Genomic DNA, 10,486 nt, shown 5'->3' with positions numbered 1-10,486 from the left:
CACACACACGCACGCACACACACAGAACTGTCTTTTCCCCACAGTGACACCTCTCCAATCTTTCTTTGATTATCTTTCTTTCATCAAGCATTGTGTGTTTCAAATGCAGAGCACACATTTGCAAGGCACATGCAAAAAGCTATTGATTTGGTTTGTTGTTGATAAGAAAATCTAATAGAAATATGAACAGTGTTGGTATTTTTGTTCCATGAAATGTTCTTTAAATGACAGTGTTAATGTGCAAGTAGGTTTCAGCCAGTTTTCTTTGTCACAATGGTCAGATTTGACAGCAAACACCACTTTGTGGCCCCCTTTCAGAAAATAAAAGCATTTCAAAATATTTCAATGGCCGGTCATATTTGACCAGGAACACCACAATTCAGATGATTCTATTGGAGAGGGGTCACTGTGGGGCAAAAACAGTTCTGATGTGTGTGTGTGTGTGTGTGTGTGTGTGTGTGTGTGTGTGTGTGTGTGTGTGTGTGTGTGTGTGTGTGTGTGTGTGTGTGTGTGTGCGTGGTAATGTTGGATGGATAAATGAATGATGGATGCAGTTCAGGGTAGGATAAAATTAATCTCAGTGAAAAAGAGAGCATGTAATACTCAAAAGAGTTTGTGCATGTTCGTGAGTATGTGTGTGTTCATGTGTAGGCGTGTGTGTGTGTGTTAGTGCGCATGTGTCTTTGAATGTGCGCGTGCACAGATCCGAGGCCTTCATGTTTGCAAGCACACCTGCAAATATGTGAACATGAACATGTAAGAAAGCATGTAATACTCAAAGAGTTTGTGAGTGTATGTGAGCATGTGTGTGTTTGTTTATGTGTGTGCATGTGTCTGTGTAAGTGTGCATTTGTGTGTGTGTGGTAATGTTGGATGGATGAATGGAAGTTCAATGCAGTTCAGGGTAGGATAAAGTTCATCTCTGTGAAAAAGAAAGCATGTAATACTCTAAAGAGTTTGTGCATGTACGTGAGCAAGTGTGTTTGTGTGTGTGTGCGCGTGCGCGTGCGCGTGCGCGTGCATGTACAGCAATTTTTATAGGCTGGGCTTTTTTGACTGGGAACACCAAAAGTGTAACAAGTGTAACCTTTGAAAAAAAAAAATGTTTTTTTAAATGTTTTAAAAAATGGCCCCCACACTTCCATTGTAAGTGTCTCACTGAAACCCAGATTTTTGCTTTTTTTTAAAGAAAAAGAGGGTCAAGTCCAAATTTATTTATGTTTCAATCAATATTATGCCACAAATGCTGTCGATTGACCATAACTTGAATAGAACCTGGAATATATCTTTAAGTACATCCATATTTGTAAACATCAGAGGCTTGAACTAACATAACCTTATTCTCTCACTCTTTAAAACTCTCTCACCATCTGTTACCACAGGAGAGTGGTCATCTAAATCACTTAAAGCACTTAATTAAATCTGGAACATTCTCAGAATGTATTCAATTAATATTGAAATTACATCAGTATACAGAGAGAGATGTGGACTTGCTGATGAGTCAGTACCGTGAGATGTAAGACACTGAAAGAAATCTTTGTGCAGCATTTGAATCAGGAGCACTTCAAGGTCAAACTGAGGTTGCATCAGAGATTAAGAGAATAAGATGAGGGGGAAAACACACTGTCACACTGCTGGCGGTCACAAGCGTAACTCACCTCCAAATTTTTGCAGTTTTTCTATTTATTTTATAGATGAGTTCCTAAATTTTGCACGACAGTTAAATGCCTCACCACAAACTTTAAGTGTGATATTTATTTGTATTATCTGTTCTAACTTCAAATCAGGACAACCTGAATGGAAATTATTAAAGTGGTTTTCTCACTTAAAATGAGATTAAAATGAGACTCCAGTTCTACAGTGAAACAGTCCCAACTAATCCACCCTCAAGAGAAGTATTCACTGCTGCTTCATGTGTTTTTATGTAAGATTTATATTGCTGAAGTGTGTAATTTATGCACCAATTGCAGCACTAAACAGAACTGCAAAAAACTCAACAATGTCTCAAACTGTGCTTAGATTGGCCAAGGTGAAGTCTCCAATCAAAAAATCTCAATATGAACTTAAAAATTTCTCATCAAATTCTTCCAAAACCAAATCATAGTTGCAGTATGATATTCACATTATTATTATAGCTCGGTAGTCTTACACAAGGTGAACAATTGTCCCATTTGTATCCATTCTTAAGTCTCCTAATGAATTTTAGGATAAACATCTGAGACAAATGTTATAACTAAATGGAACAATACATGAGAACTCATTTAAGTCTCCTGAGATATGCAAGAGCATCCATAAATCAATATTACATTCCTGTGGGTGAATGGTTTGTACATCTTCCTCTTTGAGATGACATTCGAGAGAATCGCAGAAAATAATGTATTTTCTTTGACAGCACAATATGTTTAAGGTGTCACAATAAGCGAAGCAATATGTCTTCCCTTTGGGTTGCAGCTCGGAGTGCTGTCTAAAGTGAGAATTATAGTGTTTTCCTCTCATTTCCATAGCTCAGCTTTTCAGTTTATTCAACAGAAAGACAATAGTCATTTATAAACAGTGGGGTTCAAAAGTCTGAGACCACTTTGAAAATCTGGGATATTTTTCCATTTAAATCAGGAAATGCACACAGTTTTAAGATTTTTAAAAAAGTGAAACAAAAGAAAAGTTATGAAAAAATGAATACTAAATATTTCAGATGAACTGAAATGAATAGAGTTTAATAGAAATATGTGGTGGAAATGACGTTAATTGGAATAAAATGGTTGACTCCTTGCTACTTTCATAGCTAACATTTTATGTATCCTAAATAAATTATAATAATAATAATATAACATTCATATTTAAAATAATATTTAACATAGGATATATATAATAATATAATTGTTTTCATACATTAGGGTTAAAACCATGTAGTTTAATACTGAATGTCTGGTTTTGGTTAAAACAGTAAAATGTGTACTATAAAATTAATATTTAAAAAGTACAGAAGATAAATGATGAGGCCTGTTAAAAACTTCCCAATTCAGTTTTACTGTGACTTTCATGTGTATGTATGTATATATACACACTAACGGCTAAACGTTTTGGAATCATTTACAGATTTTGCTCTTATGGAAAGAAATTGGCACTTTTATTCACCAAAGTGGCATTCAACTGATCACAATGTATAGTCAGGACATTAATAACATGAATAATTACTAATACAATTTGAAAAAAAAATTCAGAACTTCTTAAACTACTTCAAAGAGTTCTCATCAAAAACTCCTTCATTGATTGACAGCTTTGCAGATCTTTGGCATTCTAGCTGTCAGTTTGTCCAGATACTCTGGTGACCTTTCACCCCACACTTCCTGTAGCACTTGCCATAGAGGTGACTGTCTTGTCGGGCACTTCTCACGCACCATACAGTCTAGCGGATCCCACAAAAGCTCAATGGGGTTAAGATCCATAACACTCTTTTCCAATTATCTGTTGTCCAATGTCTGTGTTTCTTTGCCCACTTTAACCTTTTCTTTTTGTTTTCTGTTTCAAAAGTGGCTTTTTCTTTGCAATTCTTCCCATAAGTCCTCCTGAGTCTTCTCTTTACTGTTGTACATGAAACTGGTGTTGAGCGGGTAGAATTCAATGAAGCTGTCAGCAGAGGACATGTGAGGTGTCTTTTTGTCAAACTAGAGACTCTGATGTACTTATCCCTTGTTTAGTTGTACATCTGGCCTTCCACATCTCTTTCTGTCCTTGTTAGAGTATGTTCATAAATGTATTTGTTATAATTAGAATCAACCCCATGGACATGAAAGTGCCTGAAGTTTGTATTCACATCCATGAATACAAAGAGATTCATTATAACTTTTCAATAAAATGTACTAAAATGAATCTAAAATCTAAAACACATAAAATAAATAAAAAATCTAAAACACTGTAGTAAATTAGACAAATGCTAAATGAATGCATTTTCACAAGTTGACTGAAGACTTTTGAACCCCACTGTAACTATATTTGCATGCATTGATCTACGTCAGTTCCATATCTAACATTGCCATGTCATCATAATGACCCGAATATTATTCTAAAACCAACATGATCACACTAGATGTCGGCCTGTTACTTCCGAAAATGTTCCAGTACCCTGACATCGGTCCCATTATTTCGTGTTACTGATAAGTGTCAGCTCCAATTAGACATTTTTGCATTGGTTCAAATGTTTACCTTCTCCTGTGGTGTGATCTGAAGCATGTTACATCAGCAGCGTGGGACACCCAGGTTCTAGCTCCGCATTGAAACCAGGAAGTATGGCATCTGCATAATAAGTGACTAACGTGATTAAAATCTATGGATGGGGGTTGGGTTTGGGGGTCCTCTTCACTGTATTACATCCTTTCCAGATAAAAACAAAACCCTGGAGCTCACATATGCCCTTACCTACAAAAACACTTCCCACTTCAGCCACTGGTGGCGGTGCTTTGAGTTTCAGTGAGCACAGGCCGAGTTTAGCTCATGAAAAGTCAACCTACTGTTTCCGAACTCACTGTGAGAAAATACTGCGGAAACATCAAGAATATTGTCAGAAAATCTTTCTAATTTTATGTGGACTGAATGAATCCACAAAATGATGCAAAACTTAGCACACATTCATCAAGCCATGACAACCCCTTGTGATTCCAAATAACATAAAATTGCTGTACAATCAACTTGAATTCAATGGAGGTTGATTGAAGTTGAGTTAACCGTGACCTCTAAAATAAAGGCTTTTGTTCATTTTGGGGCAAAAGCGCACTCGTTTTGGAATTGTTTGGGCCATTACCCAGTCAGAGAGCTGCCTGACTGAGAAATTTCATCTCATACTGTGCAAACCAGTTTTCCCTACTCAATGCAATGTAAGGGAATATTGATTAGATGCACATTTTAAGGGCTTCATGATTTGTAAATGTGGAACAAGGCGTCTCACATTTGGGTAGCATTATATTTTACAGTACTGTTCTAATACTGTACTGTTGTATATACTGTATAATTACAAACACTACAGAAAATACTAGGCACTTACCCTAAACCTAATGCCAACCCTAACCTTAACCCATATTAAGTACATGTAGTAACCTAACATTACTCAGTACTTTCTTGGGTAAGTACACTGTAAACATTCTGAAAGTACATGCACTGTAAATAAAGTACAACCCACATTTTTCTTGCTTCTCAAAGACCCAATGCTCGAAATGGGCCGTTAATTCTGCACCATGCTTTTTCACAGTAAGCCTAACTAAAATTAATTTAGCATACCATGCATTGTTGCTCTCACTCTACAAGTTTTGCTTACGATTGACAGACACCTAAACGTACAATTTTGACATATAGAGACATCATTTACTTTCGAAAGCATAAAACTTGAAAATACTACACATCCAAAATCTATTTAATACCTCAAAATAAGTAGTTTGTTGACAATTTGTCTCAGCGTGAACAAACCATACTGCTTTTTCTCAGGCAGAGAAAGTGTCACCAATCTAAGTTTATCATTGACTGAAAAAATTAACTGTCTTACAAATCCCCAGTTACACTTCCGGTCTCCCCTTTCTGTTGCATAAAGTCATACATTTTAAATGTTATGCATTCTGTCAGCCTCAGTAATACACTGTATAGAGCAGAGGTGGAGTTTACAATATTGTTGTTGACGTTTAAAGGTCAATACACATCTACACCCTGCTATATACACACACACAAACACACCCACACAATAAAACCTTAGAGTATAACATGAAGATGCTTGATAAAGCAGAATAAAGTATGTATAAATGTCATGTTTTTCTCTGAGGGATACCTTATTCCACCCCTGAAGATATTGCCCAGTGTTTTAAGAAGCTAAAGATCATTAATTCGTGTTCACTGTATAGAAACATTGAACAATGTTTAAGAGGTTTATTATTGTGTTAAAAACCAGTAAATGCAATCTGGATAAAGTCCACATAGAATCAAATTAAATGCTTTTAACATAAAGTAGCAATGTCAGTCACTGTCGAGAAAAGACTTACAGCAATAAATCGCTGATAAATAATGCACTGATTGACAGCCATAATTATGCAAGTGAACACTTTTTTCAGCGGTTAAACAGCACACAACTCATTTAAGTAATTATCAAAAGGTCAAAGCAGAAAGTCTTGCACAAGCGAAGGCAGGGAGTTTGTAGTTTGGTCTTGTATTTTACAGTGCTAGTCTGAAGCAGTTCCTGTACAACGTTTTTAAAACCACAGGGATCAGAGTTATGGATTGACTTCTGCAAAGATTTCATAGTGGAACATTTCAGATTACAATATAACTTATTTTATTAGCTGCAGAACTCTTGTCAGTCTTGTCTTAAAGCAAGAAAATGGCTATAAACGGCATGAAAACGAGCTTAGGTGTTAAATATTTGCTGTAATTTCATTTTTTCTGCACATCTGAGATCTTTAAGAAACTTGGCTGAGAAGAAATGGATGATGATCGAAATGGGTTTGAGTGAAGATAGAGTGCAGGGTGCCCAATGGCTGATAAAATGGACAAATTTAATGATGGAAAATAAATGGCTGAAATTAAATATACTTATTCTAAACAAAATGTACTCAAATAAGATATCATTGCAGTGTCTGTGTGTTGCAAAAATGACAATACAAAAAAAAATTCAGCCTATTTTTAAGATTTACGCCTTTATATATTTTATTAAATTAATAAATAAAACAAATTAATAAAATTAATGAAACTCATAATCAATTAAATAAAACTAAATTAATACAAATAATAGATTTAATTTCATAAAAATAATACATTTTATTAAATGAATAAACTAAATGTATGTACATTTTTAATTAATTAAATATAAGTTTTATTAATTAAATTTATTAATTGTGTGTGTGTGTATATATATATATATATATATATATATATATATATATATATATATATATATATATATATATATATATATATATATATATATTTGTTTGTTTAATAAATAAAATAAGAAATTAATTTAATAAAATGCAAATATATGTATTTTTTCATTTTATTAAATTAATAAAAATAATTATAAAAAATACAATACTGAAACTTAGATATATTCAACTGTTAATTTAGTTCATTAATTGTATGTATTAATTAAATTAAATATAACTCATTCATTTCATTTATTAATTGAATTTAGTTAAAGATTACTCAATTCAGTTGAATGGAAATTTGTTTTACAACTGAAATGTGTACATTTAAAAAATGGGCTGAAATATTGTTTTGAGTTGATCGGCCAAGCAGACAGTTATCAGCGTACGCTCACAATTCACAATGTGCTTGTTAAATGTATCTTTTCCCTCCAAAACAAATAAATAACATTAAATAAATAAAAAAGTCTGTGAATTTATAGAGACACACACAGACCATGTAATAGTGCTGTTTTTCACTCACAATGACATTTAAAAAGATATTATTTGGGAATTAAGTACCAAGACGTTTAATTCCGTGAGGCGTAGTTGTTTTTGAGTGAATTCCATGTCCGTTTATATCAAGTCACAAAAACTTCAATGCATTTGAGGTGAAGACTAAAACTATTTTTATTTCTATTAAAAGAAAAAATTAATAATAAAACATTTATCATATAATCTCTAAGCAGTTTGGTGCCCTCTAAATGACAAATAAATTGCATCAAATTCAACACAATCTTTTAAGAATTAAACTTCAGCATGTAACCACACTGGATATGAATGATACCTCAAATCATGCGGCTAGTTGAGGAAAGGTGTGCTATTACTTCTACCAAGTGACTTGCCTTTCGACCTGACGGATGATAAGTGGGCACAAAAATCCTGTAGACTTACAATGAAAGCGGTACCTGAGCCTCTTTTGACCCCTAGCAAAGCCCTAGCAACCTCCCAGAACATCTTTGCAACAGCAATGCTTTGTTAACCACCCAAAGCACCCTACAGTAATATTGTATCTATCCAAGAAATTCTCAAATCAGATTTTGACGTTCAGACATAACCAACCTATCTGCATGGGTTGCTTTGGTAATGACGTAGGCATACCCATGTGACGATGCTATCAAAACAGATGTGGGAAAAATGGAGGTGCATCATCTCGCTCTCCAAATAAGCACTCTGTCCTGTGCAGAACTCCTCCGTCGCACAAGAAAAACTTAGACTGGTAAATATTGTGACGTTCCGTGCTGCAGTCACCGATTTTCGATGTCGGCTGTGTGTCGTTTGAAAGGATGCATCCTCCGGAGGACGCATTTGTCAGCATACACCATCGAGATTCAAACTGTCTCGTTTCAGAAATGCGAGTAGGACACATCGAATGTCCTACTCTATGTTAATTATATGTTAATTTGTATCATAAATTACCAGGAAAGTGGAGATGATAAAATAATGTATAATTCTGCTTAGCCTTTATAAAGATAGAAAATATCAACATTTGCAGAGCAATACTTCAGCAGAACATTTCACCAGTCACAAACGTCAGAAAATTGTGCATCATGCATTAAGAATGAGAAAACAACTATTGCTGAGCTTAAAAGATACAAGAACTAAATTATCTCAAAAGGGGGTCAATGTGATCCCTGCCCAGTAAGTGGCGATATGCATAAAGAATGTCAATCACCAAAAACAAAAGGAGAAGAAAGTGAAAGTTAAAGTGGAGATTGACTGAGCAGGGAGGAGAATTATAGCACAAATGGACTGAAATATTGATCTTTTGGCTACTTTTATGCTGATTTATGTGATTTTTGGAGCTTCAGAATTTTGGCACCCATTCACTTGCATTTCATGAACCAAAAGAGCTGAGATATTCTTCTAAAAATTGAATTTGTGTTCTGCTGATGAAAGTACGTCATACACATCCGGGATATCATGAGGGTGACTAAATAATGAGAGAGAACAATTTTTTGTGTGAATTATTCCATTAAAGGCCGATGTGGCCCCTGTACCAAAGAACTGCTCTACCGCCTCTATTGTACCAATTGACCTTGCTTTTTTAGTGTTTTTTTTTTTTTTTTTTCTTGCATTGTTTTGAACATGTTTTATGCACAACAATAATTCTCTCAGTCGGCATTAAGGCATTTAGACCCTGCACTTAAACTGAATTTAATATAATTGTTTTATACATTATGATATTGAAAATAACTGTTTTATCTTTTCATTTCTGTAATCATGTCACCCTTTTATTTAAAAGAAATTTCTAATCAGATTCATGTAGTATCATAGATAAGTGACGTATTTTAAAAGTTGGCAGTCACAAACACCTATAAAATACCTATGTTTTTATTCTTTCTGGCAAACAGCCATGAAAGGGAATGTAAATTACGGTATGTGTGCTACATTTTTAAATTACAACATCAAGTTTTTATTATAAAGGGGCATAGATTTCACAACTCAGTACTCTATACTCATTACTCATGAGTACTTTTAAATGAGCTACTCTTTTACTCTTACTTGAGTAGTTTTTAGGACAGGTAATTTTACTCTACTCAAACTACATTTTTTAAGCAGTAACAATACTTTTACTTGAGTATTATATTTCAGTACTATTTCCACCCCTGTGTATCCCAGATGAGCAGCAGATGGTAAAATGATGAGCTTAATAAATTTAATGCAGTTCATGCATTATATGTTGTTCTTTGAGAAAAAAAGACATTGTACATCTGTGTTTTCAACATATGCATCAAAGTCTGGTACAAAGACAACGAATAAATGACCCCAGCTAAAATAAAACACTAATGATCATATATTAATAAACAGAACCCAAAGCAGCATTAAAGATAAGATGGATCCTGGTATGGACAAAAGCTTCATCTCATTATTTTTCTCGACTTGCTGGCTGAACCTAATAGCACTCAGCTCTAGAGCTCTTTTGAACAACCTCAGTCCCTATTCACTTTCATGATATGAAAAAGAGTGGCAAGATAAAGTATTTTAAAAAATACAAAGGAACGATTTCTTCATGAATCATACATCGCTTCTAGCATGCCAAGGAGAGTTAAGGCGGATGTCAAGATTTTTAATGAATAACAACTTAAATTTTGTTCTGTTCCTCAAGCAAAGCTATCATATTCTTTCATAAAACAGAGATATATAATGCACAAGTCATATGGACTCCTTTTACGATACTTTTATGGTGCTTTTTATTGAATTGCTTTGAGCTTGACAGCCTCAGTCCCCATTTCCTTTCATTCTGTGAAAAACACTGTCAAGAAAATATTCTTCAAAAATTCACCTTTTGTGTTCCAACAGAGGAAAGAAAGTAATATGGGTTTGGAACAGCATTGACCATTGGAACAGAATGTTCTAGATTAAGTTCACAACATACTTGTTAAGCCAGGACAAAGACATGATAGAATATGATCACATAAATTATAATAATATGACCTTTAAAAGTCAGTTTAAAACATATAGCTCAGGATCTGAAGCTGATTCCGGTCCAAACCAATAGAGCTGCTTATCTATGATTAACTGGCGAGTCAACCGCAGCAGCTGATTTT

The sequence above is a fragment of the Xyrauchen texanus genome, chromosome 37 (genome assembly GCF_025860055.1).
Source record: "Xyrauchen texanus isolate HMW12.3.18 chromosome 37, RBS_HiC_50CHRs, whole genome shotgun sequence".
NCBI lineage: Eukaryota > Metazoa > Chordata > Actinopteri > Cypriniformes > Catostomidae > Xyrauchen > Xyrauchen texanus.
Note: the sequence above shows the minus strand (reverse complement) of the source record.